Source organism: Canis lupus, chromosome 25 (assembly GCF_011100685.1).
Source record: "Canis lupus familiaris isolate Mischka breed German Shepherd chromosome 25, alternate assembly UU_Cfam_GSD_1.0, whole genome shotgun sequence".
Lineage (NCBI taxonomy): Eukaryota > Metazoa > Chordata > Mammalia > Carnivora > Canidae > Canis > Canis lupus.
The window spans coordinates 47,666,989-47,679,897 of NC_049246.1; the positions used below are offsets into that span (position 1 = coordinate 47,666,989).

The window sequence follows — 12,909 nt, forward strand, 5'->3', positions numbered from 1 at the left end:
AGGAGAAACTTATTTTCAATCCTTTGCTATTTTACTATTTTATTGTAAAAAATTTGGGGGACTTTGGGCAAGTCCCATCAACTCTTGTGGGATGAACGGGGCGGGTGTGTGTGTGTGTAGATTCATACGGTAATTAGTTCAGCCCCCAAACTAGGAGGCAGTTTGAAACAGTGCACCCCACTGGCACCTTGACATCAGCTTCTGTCTTGCTGATGTGATAGAGGGAGGAGCTGAGGCGCCCAGGGAGGCCGGCGGTCATGGTTGGGGTCACAACGACTTTTCCTGGGCACCTGGCTGGACAAATGGGGCATTTTTAGAACTGTGGCCTCCTGAGTCTCACCAGACCAACTGAGTCAGAATCTTCTGGATTTCAAATGCTTTCTGGGAGTCTTTGAGAACTTAGGTGAGGTTGATCATATGCTCAGGTCACCGGAACTCTCTAGAACCACGTAATGCCTGGACACATCCATGATCTGCTCCACCGGAGGGATCCTCGTTCAGCGGAGGCTCCAGAGGGGGACTGGAGCTGCCTCCCCTTCAGCAGGGCGAGCCCTGACGGGACATCAGAGCAGAGAGAAAGGAGCTGCAGGGCTGCTTGTCATCCCAACCACTCATCACTTCTGAGCCCACAGGGCAGGCAGGAAACCTCCGTTGTGGAAAGTTCTCTGGCAGATTCGGGCCTTGCAGAGACCTTCAAGTAAAGAATGAATTTAAGTGGGGATCTGATCAGAGCTTCAGACCAAAGTCTAACCAATTTGTTCAAATAGTGAATGAGGTTTATTTTTTAAAAAAATTGTATTTATTAATTTGAGAGAGAGAGAGAGAGAGATTGAGGACACGCAGTGGGGAGGGAGAAGCAGCTCCCCGCTGAGCAGGGAGCCCGACGCGGGGCTCCATCCCAGGACCCTGAGATCATGACCTGAGCCGGGGGCAGGTGCTTAATCGCCTGAGCCACCCAGGCATCCCCAGCAAGTGAGGTTTGAAACCCGGAACGACTCAGGTGGTCTGGGATCCTGGAGCCTGGAGGAATAAGAATCCAGGCCAGAGCAGCGAGTCTACCACTGGGGCTTAGCGAGGGGTAGCAAGAAGGTTACGGCTCGCGTGCATGTGTGCGTGTGTGGACTCATCTTTTCCCTCATCAGATGCTTTGCCAGACGCAGAAAATCCTGCCTTTGCCCAGGGCCCCCGGAAAGCATCTCCTGCGACTTAGGCTCGGGCCCATGCAGCTCGCTGTCTGTGAGGGGCTCCCTGTGGCCCGGAGCCCTGGAGCCACCTGGTCCTCTACAGCCTGAGTCGGGAGCACCAGCCTGGCTCAGGGACGCGGGCTCGGCGCGTGGGGAGCAGAATGCAGGGGGCGAGCGTGCGGGGCTCGGCCCGGCCCGTGTCCGACGGGTGACAGGTGAGGAGTCTGTCCAGGCCTCATCCTTTACACTGAGGAAGGGGAAGGCCAACCCTGTCCCTGGGAGGAGCCGTAAGCGTATTTGGGGAGCACAGAGATCAGAGCTGGCCTTAGCACTGGAGGCGGCGTCCAGCCTAGATGAGGCCCCCTCGCCATCGCATCTGATATAATTCCCGCGAGCCCCCCTTTCTGGAGGACGCCCCTCGGGGCAATCCCTCCCCGCCTCTTCCACCTCCCCTCATCGCCTGGGGACGTTCCTTCTCCCGTTTGCAGTTCCTCTGTGGCCTGCCCCCCTCTCTCCATCCTCTGCGGGTCGGTCCTGAGCTCTCTTCCCACCGTCCCCGCCACAGGCCCCGCGCTCCTGGCAGGCTGAGCCCACTGTTTCTGTGCAGCTGTCCTGTCCCCTGGGCTCCAAGCCCACGCGTGCCTCGGGATGTCTCCACGGCCACCAGAAACTCCTCTTTTCCAAAAGGAGATTCCTGTCGTGAAGCCAGCAGCCCCGGGAGAGAGCTGGATGGAGTCCTCTCCCTTGGCGTCTTGCTCCCTCCTCCCCGATCCAGCATCGGAGCACCCCCCTTTTACACCTCCTGAAAGCCTTTTGCTGGATGCCCTCCTCAGCCTGGCGTGCAAGCCCTTCTCGGCCTGTCCTTCCAGACCTCTTCCACCATCCTGCTTTCTGTTCCTCTCTTTCTCCAGTGAGCCCTCTGCCTGGGTCCTCTGGCCTCCAGAGGGCTTCTAATCATCCTTCAAGACCCTGCCCAGATGCACCTGCTCTGGAAAGCTTTCCTGAGGCCCCAGCAGAACCCATTGCTCCATCCACTCTGAGCTCTGCTTCTGTCTCAGTAGCGTCTCCCTGGGCGGGCTCCTCCGTCCTCCGTCCTCAGGGTCTCCCCCCGCAGATCGTGCACCCCAGGGCATGGGCACTGTGTGGCTTATCCGCTGGTCTCTTGCCTGTCCCCACTGCCCCGCTCCAGCGCTCGGGCAGGTGCACCGGCCCCGGCGTGGCGGCCACTTGGTGAAAGCTGCTGGATGCAAAAGCTGCAAGGCAGGGCTTCGGGCCAGGCAGAGGGGGCAGGATGTTCACCTTCTGCTCAACTCTTCTCCAGTTCCAAGTGATGACGGCTGCTTTGGCTCCTCTTGCAACACCGTCTTACCTTCTTACCTTGCTTTTTTCTCTTTCCTCGGTGTAATTGCTTCCTTTCTCTCCATCTGAGTCCCAGGCAAGAGGGGGAAAAGTCATGGGCAGCTTGGAGTGAGAGCAATGAGAACGTGGGAAGGCGCAAGAGTTCTGTGGCTTTTCTTATCTTCTTATCTTGTTAAAAAAAAATCCAGATACAATTCACATGCTATAAACTATACGCTTTCCAATTGTATAAATCAGTGTGTGTTTTCTTAATATTCATAAAGCTGTGCAGATATCACCACTCTGATTCCAGAACATTCTCATCATCTCCCAAAAGAAACCCACTAGCTGTCACTTGTCACTCAGCTTTCTCCCATGCTGTTAAACTTCTCACCATAGCATTGTATGTCTTTCTTTTTCTCGAGATAGCATAAAATAAGAGACAAATTTTACTTCTAGAAAATTTTAAATTACACGTAGAACCCCGTCTTCACAGATTTAACTCTATAGGGTCATGCCTCTACCTAGGGGTGTGTGCCATAGACATTACTCTTTGCCATGTTTAGAAATGGCACATGCTAAGGGCTGTACATGGGTCTGCTAACCACCTAGCTGAGTGGCGGTATTATCGGAAGAGGTAGGATCTCAGGATTGATGACAGACACATGGGTTCCAAGTTTTTTCTAAAGGATCTAATGGAAAATCTCATCTGTTCAAGTGAGGTCAAACATCAGATTTGAAACACAAGGATGTCTTTAAGAAGGGGATGAGTCCTTATTAAATATTGGAAAATATTCCTAAGTTCCCCCTAGAGAAAAGCCATGGAAAAAGACCAGTTTCGGGAAAAATGCAGTCCAATGAAAGTGGAATTACAACATTTTGCTATAATTTCCAATGAGTGGATTCTTTCCATTTGATGTTAATTGTGTTCTCCCTGGACACCTCAGTATCAATCATGTGTATTTACCTACTGGTGTCAGTGTTCATGAGGCACTCTGGACCGGCTGGGCAGTCCTGCAATGCGGGGATGCCCCACTCTCTCCTCTGCAGGATGCAATGCTTTTAACAATGTGGGCATATTATATATATATTTTTAGAATGAACTTAAAAAATAATAAACTCTAACTCCACTTTTGGCACTAATTTCTTGATTGCTAACATGATGCATTTCTGCAAGAAGAGCTCATTTCACAATCTTTGAGGACATTATGTGTCTAAGACAAACCTGCAGGTGCTGTTGAGAACAGCAGAGCCAGCTGGAGGCTCTGGGAGGAATTCCATCTGGAAGAAAACATGGTGTGTCCAGAGGGCAGAGTGGTGTGGTGGAGTCGGTGCTGGAGATGATGTGTGTACAAGAGCAGGACTCTGGACGGAGGCAGGGATCTGGGCCAGCACAACATGGAGAGGCTGAAGCTTCCTGGAGTGACCAGCAGGCAGGAGTAAGGGCCAGGTGGGTTGCCTTGGGCAGAGGGCAAGAGAAGCAGAATGTAGACCTACAAGGGGACCTGGATTCTCAAGGTGACTTGGCCACAGGAGAGCTGAAGCTGGAGCTGCCCAGGGCAAGGCTGTAGCAGAGCCCCCTCACCCCCCACCAGGGCCGGGTGGGCTGAAGACTGAGCAGCTTCCTCTGCATGTGGAAGCCTGGTGATGTGGACACTGGCAGTGGGGTGGGGGCTGCAGGGGGCTCAGCCTGCTGTGGTTATGAGGAGAGGTGAGTGTGAAAGAGCACCTGGTTGGTCTTTGCAGTGATGGGGTTGTGAGCGCTCATGCCATGAGGCTGCCCTTTTCTAGCTATGTTCCCACCTGGTCTCTAAGTAAAGTACACAGGACTAGGTGCGGTGCGTCAGCAGTGGCCCGACTGGCGAGAAGCCATATGCTGCTGGCTTCAGCATGTGGCCTCTGGAATAAGGCATGTGTGGGCTCAAAGCCCCGCTTTACCACTTGCCAAGCTCATGGCCTTGGGGTTGTTATTGATGCCTCTGGACAGGGCTAATTAAAATTATAAGGATGCCTGAGATAATGTATGCAAAGAGCACCCACGGTTGTAACAGATGAAGCCCAGGACGCTCGTGCTCACTGATTGCATCGGCTGAGCACAGCCAACGCCATGGCTGCAGCCATCTGCTCCTCCGTTAGCTTCCTGGCCCTCACAGCAGTGTTTCTTAACTTTTTAACAAAACTGAACGTCTGAGCGTGAGTCACAAACTCCTTTCAAAACCTGATGAAAACCGTGCCTGCCTCCGACCCCCTCCCCACTAAAACCCACGCATACATTTTGGAGGGAGTTTCAGAGAGTTCACAGATACCCAGGTTGAGAATCCCTGCTCTTGAGGGCAAGGCTGCTTCTGTGACTGTCATTTTAACCTGTCACTGTGGGCTCTGTGTGTGCCATCCTATGCACATGCCTTAACATTCTAATTTGCAGAACTGACTTTGTATCTAGGCATTGATTAATCTGCTGAGTCAGACCATGTCTCTGGCACAGCCCCTGAAACCTCTCTTCTCAATGGTGCTCTCTGGACACCTCCTGAGCCTGCAAAAAACCCTGATGCTTGGACATTACGGGGCCCCTTCTCATTTTTGTCTTGCTGAAACCATCTTTCCACAGGGAGGGCATGCTGTGTCGAATTTTATCACAGGTAGATATCAAGTTACTTGACCTGCCTTTATTCTCTGGTCTCCCTTCTAACCCCCCTTTCCATAACCGCATCTAGCCCCATGATCTCCTTCCCAGTTGATATTTGGTGGGAATTCCACATGAGGGAGGCAAGGAAATGGGATGGCTTAGCAAGCAACAGAATAATGTGCATCAGTAAAATAAATAATGGGGAAGATCTTCAGGAGTTGATGTGGAATGACTTCCAGATTTGGTGAGGATAGATCTTAAAGGTGCAAAAGACTGCCAGAAAGGAGGAATAAGATTAGATGACTGAATTTGCATATTTGTGCAAAGAGAGACACAGAAATGATACAGTAGAAAGTAGTCAAGGTGGTGATCTTTGGGGACTGGGTAAGAATGGGGTAGAGAGAAGGGATGAAGATAGGTTGAGTATAATTTTGTATATAATTGTGATTTTTGCACCATGTGTATTCTAATGTTCAAAAAATTTTTAATTTGTTGTTGTTGTCATTTTGTTTTCTTTTAGAGAGGGTGGAGGGAGGGACAGAGGGAAAAGGAGAAAGAGAATTTAAGTAGGTTCTACGTCCAGCATAGAGCCTGATGTGGGTCTCAATCTCACAACCCTGAGATCATGACCTGAGCCAAAATTAAGAGTCAGATGCTTAACCAACAGAGCCACCCAGGCACCCCTCAAAAATAGAGTTTAATACAAAATGGTAAACAACAAAAAAGCAAACTCTAGTATTAAAGACATAAACTAATTTAACTGTGTGTCAAATTGGTAATTCTAACCATACAAGAGAAAATTCAATATAAATAGCTTTGAACTTTGCTAATTAGATTTGTTATTGATAATGGCATGACTGTTGTAGTTACATAATTTTTAAATTACTTTGTAAGTATTGTAGGATAGACAATATAAGTCAATCTGCTCATGTTGGGGTCTGGGGCTCTCACGGTGGAAGAGGGAGCCACAAATGTGGAATGGGGGAGATGAGGAGGAGCCTGTGGCGTTGGGTTGAGTTAGAGTATCAGAGTAGAATGTGTATTTATTTATTACCTGTCACCAACAGTGCCAAGGTGCAGTGACATGGCACTCCTGATGGGCACACCTAGCACCCAAATGTTGGTTTCTAAATACCATTCTCTGCTAAAGGGAACCAGGGCTTTTGGAGAGTGCTGCCTGCCGGGAGGCATAGTGAAGTTGGGAACATTTAATTTCAGAAGCCGAGGGGGTGCTCATGGGCTGGTAGGAACATGTGAGATGGCACAGGAGCAGGCAAGGAGGGGCTCCCAGTAGCAGACTGTCTATCAAGACAGAGATTATGTGTAGCCACAACACCCACGTGGCGGTCTTCCCCAAAATGTTAATAAAGAGGAAATGATCTGGCAAATCCGGAATGCCAGATGACCAGCCTAGACTCTGCTCAGTGCTGTGGAAAACAAGCAAACCAAAGGGTGGTAGGTGGAGAACTGTTCTAAAATAAAAGAAAACAGGGACTCCTGGGTAGCTCAGCAGTTGAGCATCTGCCTTCAGCTCAAGGTGTGATCCCTGGGTCTGGGATCGAGTCCTGCATTGGGGTCCTTGCGGGGAGCCTGCTTCTCCCTCTGCCTGTGTCTCTGCCTCTCTCTCTGTGTCCCTCATGAATAAATAAATTTTAAAAATCTATAAAATGAATGAATAAGTAAAATGTGGTGAAAGAAGCTTAGTTGGATCCTGGGGCAAAGTGTAAACCCCTGTAAGAGGCAGGCATGCTGGGACAACTGGGGGGTGTGAAGGGAGCCTCAGAGTGGACAGGGCTCTTGCCCTCTGGTTTCTATTTGTGGGTGTGCTCGCAGCTTGGTCGCCTTGGGAACGGTGCTCCCAGGGACTAAGGCTCCAGCCTGCTGGCATCCTGGGGCTCCCTCCACCCCCACCAGCCCATAACGTCCCAGCGCTGGCGGGAGCCTGCTGGCACCCTGCATGTCAAGCTGTGCTGCCCGTAATCCTGCCTAATTGAGGGGGACCAGGTCATTTCCCTGCTTTTGCTCCAGCTCTGGTGGGCGGAATGAATCCGCTTTATTCAGCTGTCCCATAACCTGTCCCCCCAGGTCCCTGAAATCTATGGAAGGAGATTTTACTGGTGTGTCCACCTCCTCCTGGCCAGGCCACAGCTTTCTCAGCAGGTGAGTTTCCGCCTCATAAAACGCCTTCACGTGTAAGCTGGTTGTGCTTTCCTCTTTTCCAAACAGCACGGTTTCCTTGATTCCTCCGTCGGGGTTGGACCAACGTGCCAGGACGAGGCAGGGGTTCTGGATTCTCAGACATATGGGGCTGGATTCTCCCCTAAGGGGCTGTCCGTGGGCATGTGAAAGGAGGACTTGGGTGGGGGGGGTTAAGGATTGGGATCCTTGTGAGCTCGCTGTGTGCCCTTGGGCTCCGTGTCCTGGAGGGTCACCTTGGGTCTGGGGACTCAGTGTCTCTGAGCAAGCAGCAAACATCTGAGTCACCTGCGGAACCTTCAAATAAAAACCTTCAAATAAAATGAAAATCAAGACCACCAAACACATGGCTGGGGCACCCCAGCCTGGGGTTTCTTCTTCGGCAGGTCCGGGTGGGGCCCGCATACATCTCAGAAAGTTCAGAAATTCTCAGAAAGTTCTCGGAGTCTTCCCACACGTGTGTCCGTTGGAGACCCACCCGACCAGAATGACGTCCAGCAGGACTCTTTCCAGGGGAGGGGCGGGTAAGTGGCTTCCAAAATGTCTCAGAGGTTCAGAAAAACAACACCGAAGCAGTGACTCAGTGCTTGGGTCGTGCACATTCTTCCCCAGTGAGGCCGGGCCCCACCAGAGCTCCTGCTCTGCGCCACATCTGCCCCCCCCATGCGAGCCACCCCCTCCACATCGGGGAGGGATGTTTTCACGTTCCCTGGCCGGCCCGGGCCTTCTGAAGGGTCATTTGAACCTGAGTGGTGCAGTGAAGGAAAAATAGCCGATGGGATGACAAATGGGCTTGATTTCAAAGCAATGTGTTTGCAGACGGAGGCAGGGAGGTCCTCCTGCCCCGGCTTTGCTTGGAGTGCTGAGTCATGACCGCTGGCTCAGCAGTATTGCACAATCGGCCTCGGGGTTCACTTGAATCCTGCCCTTTCCAAGAAAAAGCCTGAGCCTGGCCTAGCAACATGCTTTTTTTGTGTGTTCAACACAAAGATGAATTGTTCAAATCAGGAGAGAAAACAGTCTTGGAAGTGTTATGGGCTGGTTTCCTAAGAATTCCTTGGAGTTTGGACCTCATTTTTTTTTTTCTATGATTCTGTTAGTTTAAAATCCTGTAGCCCAAATAGTTAGCTGCCCCAGAACACGTTTATTGAGCTCTTCGTAGTTCCCTGCCTGGCATCTCAGACAAACACGGAGCATCTCTCTGGGCCCTTCTCCGAGAAGTCCAGGTGGGCTGGGAGGTGTCATTCAGGAGACCAAGTGACTCCAGAGATCACAGGAGCATCAGGACACAGGACCCCACGCAGGTCTCCAGACTTTCCCAGTTGATCTTCCCCTCACCTTTTGAGATGCAGCCCCCCTAACAGGAGCCTGTCGCTTCTGTTGACATTCATGAGGAAGTAGAGCAAAAGGTGTCATTAAAACATGGACTAACCAGGGGCGCCTGGGTGGCTCAGTGGTTAAGCGTCTGCCTTCGGCTCAGATCATGACCCCAGGGTCCTGGGATAGAGCCCCACGTCTAGCTCCCTGCTCAGTGGGGAGTCTATTTCTCCCTCTCCCTCCACCCCCTGCTCTCTCTCTCTCATTCTTTCTATCTCAAATAAAGAAATAAAATCTTAAAAACAAACAAACAAACAAACAAACAAACATGGACTAAACAGGTGCATGGTTTGGATGACGACGACCTCCGAAAGGTACATCCACACCCTAATCACAAGTCTCTGTGAATGTGACTTTAATAAAAAAAAGAAAAATGTAATAGATTTATGGAGAGTCTTTGAGGTGAAGAGAACATCTTAGTTTATGTGGTAGGCCCTACATCCAGTGACAAGTGTGCTCCTAAGAGACCCCTCGAAGGCAGACTGGATGAGGTGGTCACACACCAAGGGAAGGCCGGGAATACCAGAAGCTGGAAGAGGCAGGAAGGGTACACATCCTGAGCTGGTGTCCCCTTCACTTCACACTCTGGCCTCCAGAACTGCAAGAGTTTCTGTTGTTTGAAGCTATCCCGTTTGTGGTAATTTGTTATGGCAGCCCCAGGAAATGAAAACAGTGCACACGCTCGTGCACACGCATACACACCCTCCCAGGCTACACACACAAGGGCTGGCCTCCTGATGGAAGCCAGAGGGCAGCTAAGATGAAGATGGATGGCCCAGCTGACACCAGGATCATTTCCTCCTGGGACCTGGTCCTCCCTCCCATCCAGGCCCTGCTCTCTGCCCACCAGAGGCCCACTATTCAGCCTCCGTCTCTTGGTCACTGTCCCGGGATGTCCTGCCCTCAGTTCTGGGTGTCAGCACACCCCCATGGCTGCAGGGGCGCAGCTGACTGGTCTGAAGTCCACCACCCTGACCCCTAGGCGGCCTCTTGTGGGGGCCACCCTCCTGGGGGTCCAGGATCTTTCTCCTTCTGGAACCAGCTCAGCTGGCCTGTTGTGTCTGCCCCTGAGGAACCCCAGCTCCTCTGTACCCCTGAAGTCTCATCGACTACACGTCCCTGTCACACAGCTGTCCTCTGAGACTTTCTATTTTTTCTCCTTGAAACGCGTTCAGTGACTCCTTCCTTTATCATTTGGATTCTCAAGATGATTTGAGCCATTTTGGATTTTAATGGAGAATCTGGGTGATTTTTTTCTTATTTTCCTTTGGGTGAGTGTGTTGATGTGAGACGGTGACTGTTTTACAGCATAGTAGATGCCAGTGTTTCTTTTCTGAGACTGAAGACATAAACGCTATAGCACATTTATACAGCTAATAATATATTCTGGACGTTGTCCTGAGGGTAAACATTTCTAAATTCACCGTGACTATGAGTGTGATCTAGAATACAGAGAGAATATCGAGAAATCATGCTGCCGCTGTTTTATCTCTCAGCGTTTAGAGTTTGACATTCTCTTTTCTGTCTTCACATCTGCTCCTATCATGACCATTATTAATTGAGAAGAGGATTCCTGGAGTTCTGATTTTCTCAGCTCCTGTGCGAGGGCCTAGGATCAATCTCTGTTAGCCTCACTAGGGCCCTACTGTCCACAGAGCAATGGGGATTCTTTTCATTCCAGTCTGAAATTCATCTTTGGATTTTCTGGACGCACTAAATGCATTCCCTTCATCTTCTTCCCCATCCATCATGATGGACTGCTCCCAGTCATGGGCTCTGATGAGAAAGGTCAGATGGGACACCTGTGGGACATACAACTTCTGTCAAATAATAACCAGAAAGAGAATAATTGGAAGAAGACAGACAAGAATTCATTACTAATTATAGAGCAAAGCCATCTTGGCTTCAGATGCAGAGTTCAAGATAAATATATTCACGAAGTAAGTAGTATTTAAAAAGTTAATGTTTATGTGTTGGACATAGTTCCTACGTTCTGTGAGACTTCAGAATTATAAGCCATCAAGGGGATGCTACAAGAGACCAAAAATAATTTCACTTTTCATTGTGGGTAGCTTCACTCTCAAAATAAAATCTTCCCAGCCATGATGTCATTTAATTACTAATAAAAGCAATTGTATTCCCATCTTGCAATGCTCTCGAAGAGTTATTCTTAGGGCCCTAAAGCCTACAGAATTCCCTGGATTACTCTGGGCTGACTGCAGAGTCCCAAAATTGACTGCCAGACTTGTCCTTTGAAGCAAATGGATGTCAACTAGTAGCAGATCCCCTTGCGGCTGCTGGTGGAGACAGGTGGGTGAGCACATCCAGGAAGACAGGTACTACCTCTGCTCCAGATCCTTCTCCCATTTCACGACAAGCTGCTGCTCATGACCTGGGCGTTTTGCTAATCAGTAGTTTGTGGTCTGTTTATTCTGTTTTCCACTCTAGCTTTTAGGAAACTCAGAAGCACCTTTACTTGCACGGGCAGTGACGATTTCACACCCACATCCTCTGCTCCTTGAAGATGCTCGGTCTTCTGCTTTGATCTTTTGTTTCATGGAATGTTCTGCGAGAGTGTGGGGACACCTGGGCCCAGCTAGGAATTGGCCTTCATGCTCTGAAGGGGGGTGGGGTAAAGCAGGCCAAGTGGGGACAGGGAGCTTTCATAGGCTGGGCTGCTGCGGAAAGTTCTAGGAAGTGGGCGTAGTTGTGCAGTGAGCGTTGTTGGCAAGTCTCTGCCGAACTACCTCTGGTTCTCTAACATGTCTTCCCCCCACACACACACAGCACACCCATGACCCCTGCCCCAGCCTCCTGCCTCCCCCGGGCCCCCTCGCTCCCAGGGTTACAGGTGGAGACATCTATTACCCTCCCTGCAGAGGGGCTGTCTTGTCTCACTGATGAACCCTGGCTGGGCTGGACTGAGACTGAAACTGAAAATAATGTGTGGTTTTATTACCAAATTCTTGAACAGTATTCATAACGAGAGATAAGGTGAGCAAAATAACCCCATGCTCATAATTCTTCTGAAACATCTGTTTTCAAAATATTGTTTTACCCAGAGGGTGCCACCTTCAAATAGTTGAAGCAACTTCTAAAAGGGCCGGGCTGTCAAGCTTGAGTTTAACGTATGAATTGTAGTTTAACTCTGCAAACAATATTCACTCAATTGCCATTCTTGGCTTCATGTCTGTATTTCCCAAGTAGCTTTTTCCAACTGAGATCCAGAACCACTTGCTTTAGAACCATCCAGAAAACTGTAGACTTTGTAAACCTACTCAATTAGAAATTTTCTGTGTAGAACTTGACTATAACAGGCTCCAAAAAGACACGAGGTTAATATAAAGTTTGAGGCTTCCTATATTAGGGGTTGGCAAACATTTTCTTTAAAGGGCTAACTAGTGAATATTTTAGGTTTTGTGGGCCAGAGGCCTCTGTGACAACCAAACTCTGCTATAGCAATGCATACGTAGATGGGCATGGCTGTGCTCCAATAAAACGTTATTTACAAAAATAAGTGGGGGGCCGGAGTGGGCCCCTGGGCTGTAATTTACCAACTATAATTTCCCAAATCATGCGTTTAGAGAGTGGAGACCATATCTATCTTGTTTGCCACTGCACAGAATCCAGCAAAGTCTGCGTTAAAGAATAGTCACTTGGTAGATACCGAGTTTGAGGTGCTGGTGTGGCTCAGTCGGTGAAGCATCTGCTTTCGACTCAGGTCATGATCCCGGGGTCCTGGGATGGAGCCTGCATCAGGCTCCCTGCTCTGTGGGGAGTCTACTTCCCCCTCTCCCTCTGCCTCTCCTCCTGCTTGTGTTCTGCCTCTCTGTCAAATAAATAAAACCTTTAAAAAACAAAACAGTGCATAAGTGAGTGGACACTTACAAAGGGCCTTGATTTCCAAAAGTTATTTAAAAATTTACATAAAGTAAAATTCACTCTTGTTGTATGATTCTATGTGTTTTGGCAAATGCGTAGCCATTCAAGCACCATTGCAATCAGGATAGAGAGCAGCTCCATCGGCCCCTTCCCCACATCCCCCCAGCTGCTTTTTGTAGTCACACCCATCTGTTCTCTGTCCTTACATTTTGGTCTTTGCCAAAAGAGCAAACACAGAAAATAATACTGTAGGTAGTTTTCTGAGTCTGGCTTCTTTCACTTAGTATAGAACATTTGTGTTGTTTT

At 49.6% G+C, this 12,909-nt stretch overlaps 1 long non-coding RNA gene across 5 annotated transcripts in view; it reads left to right on the forward strand.

Moving 5' to 3' along the window:
* Positions 1–12,909, forward strand: part of LOC102155974 — a 68,911-nt gene that overhangs the window by 36,028 nt on the left and 19,974 nt on the right. For 2 of the 5 annotated variants that reach the window (XR_005378874.1, XR_005378873.1), the window contains exons 1-2: positions 3,751–3,972; positions 7,234–7,308. This is a non-coding gene — a long non-coding RNA (uncharacterized LOC102155974). Of the gene's footprint in view, positions 1–3,750; positions 3,973–7,070; positions 7,153–7,233; positions 7,309–12,909 lie in introns of those variants that run through there. The other 3 variants (XR_005378876.1, XR_005378877.1, XR_005378875.1) reach the window with 2 other exon arrangements.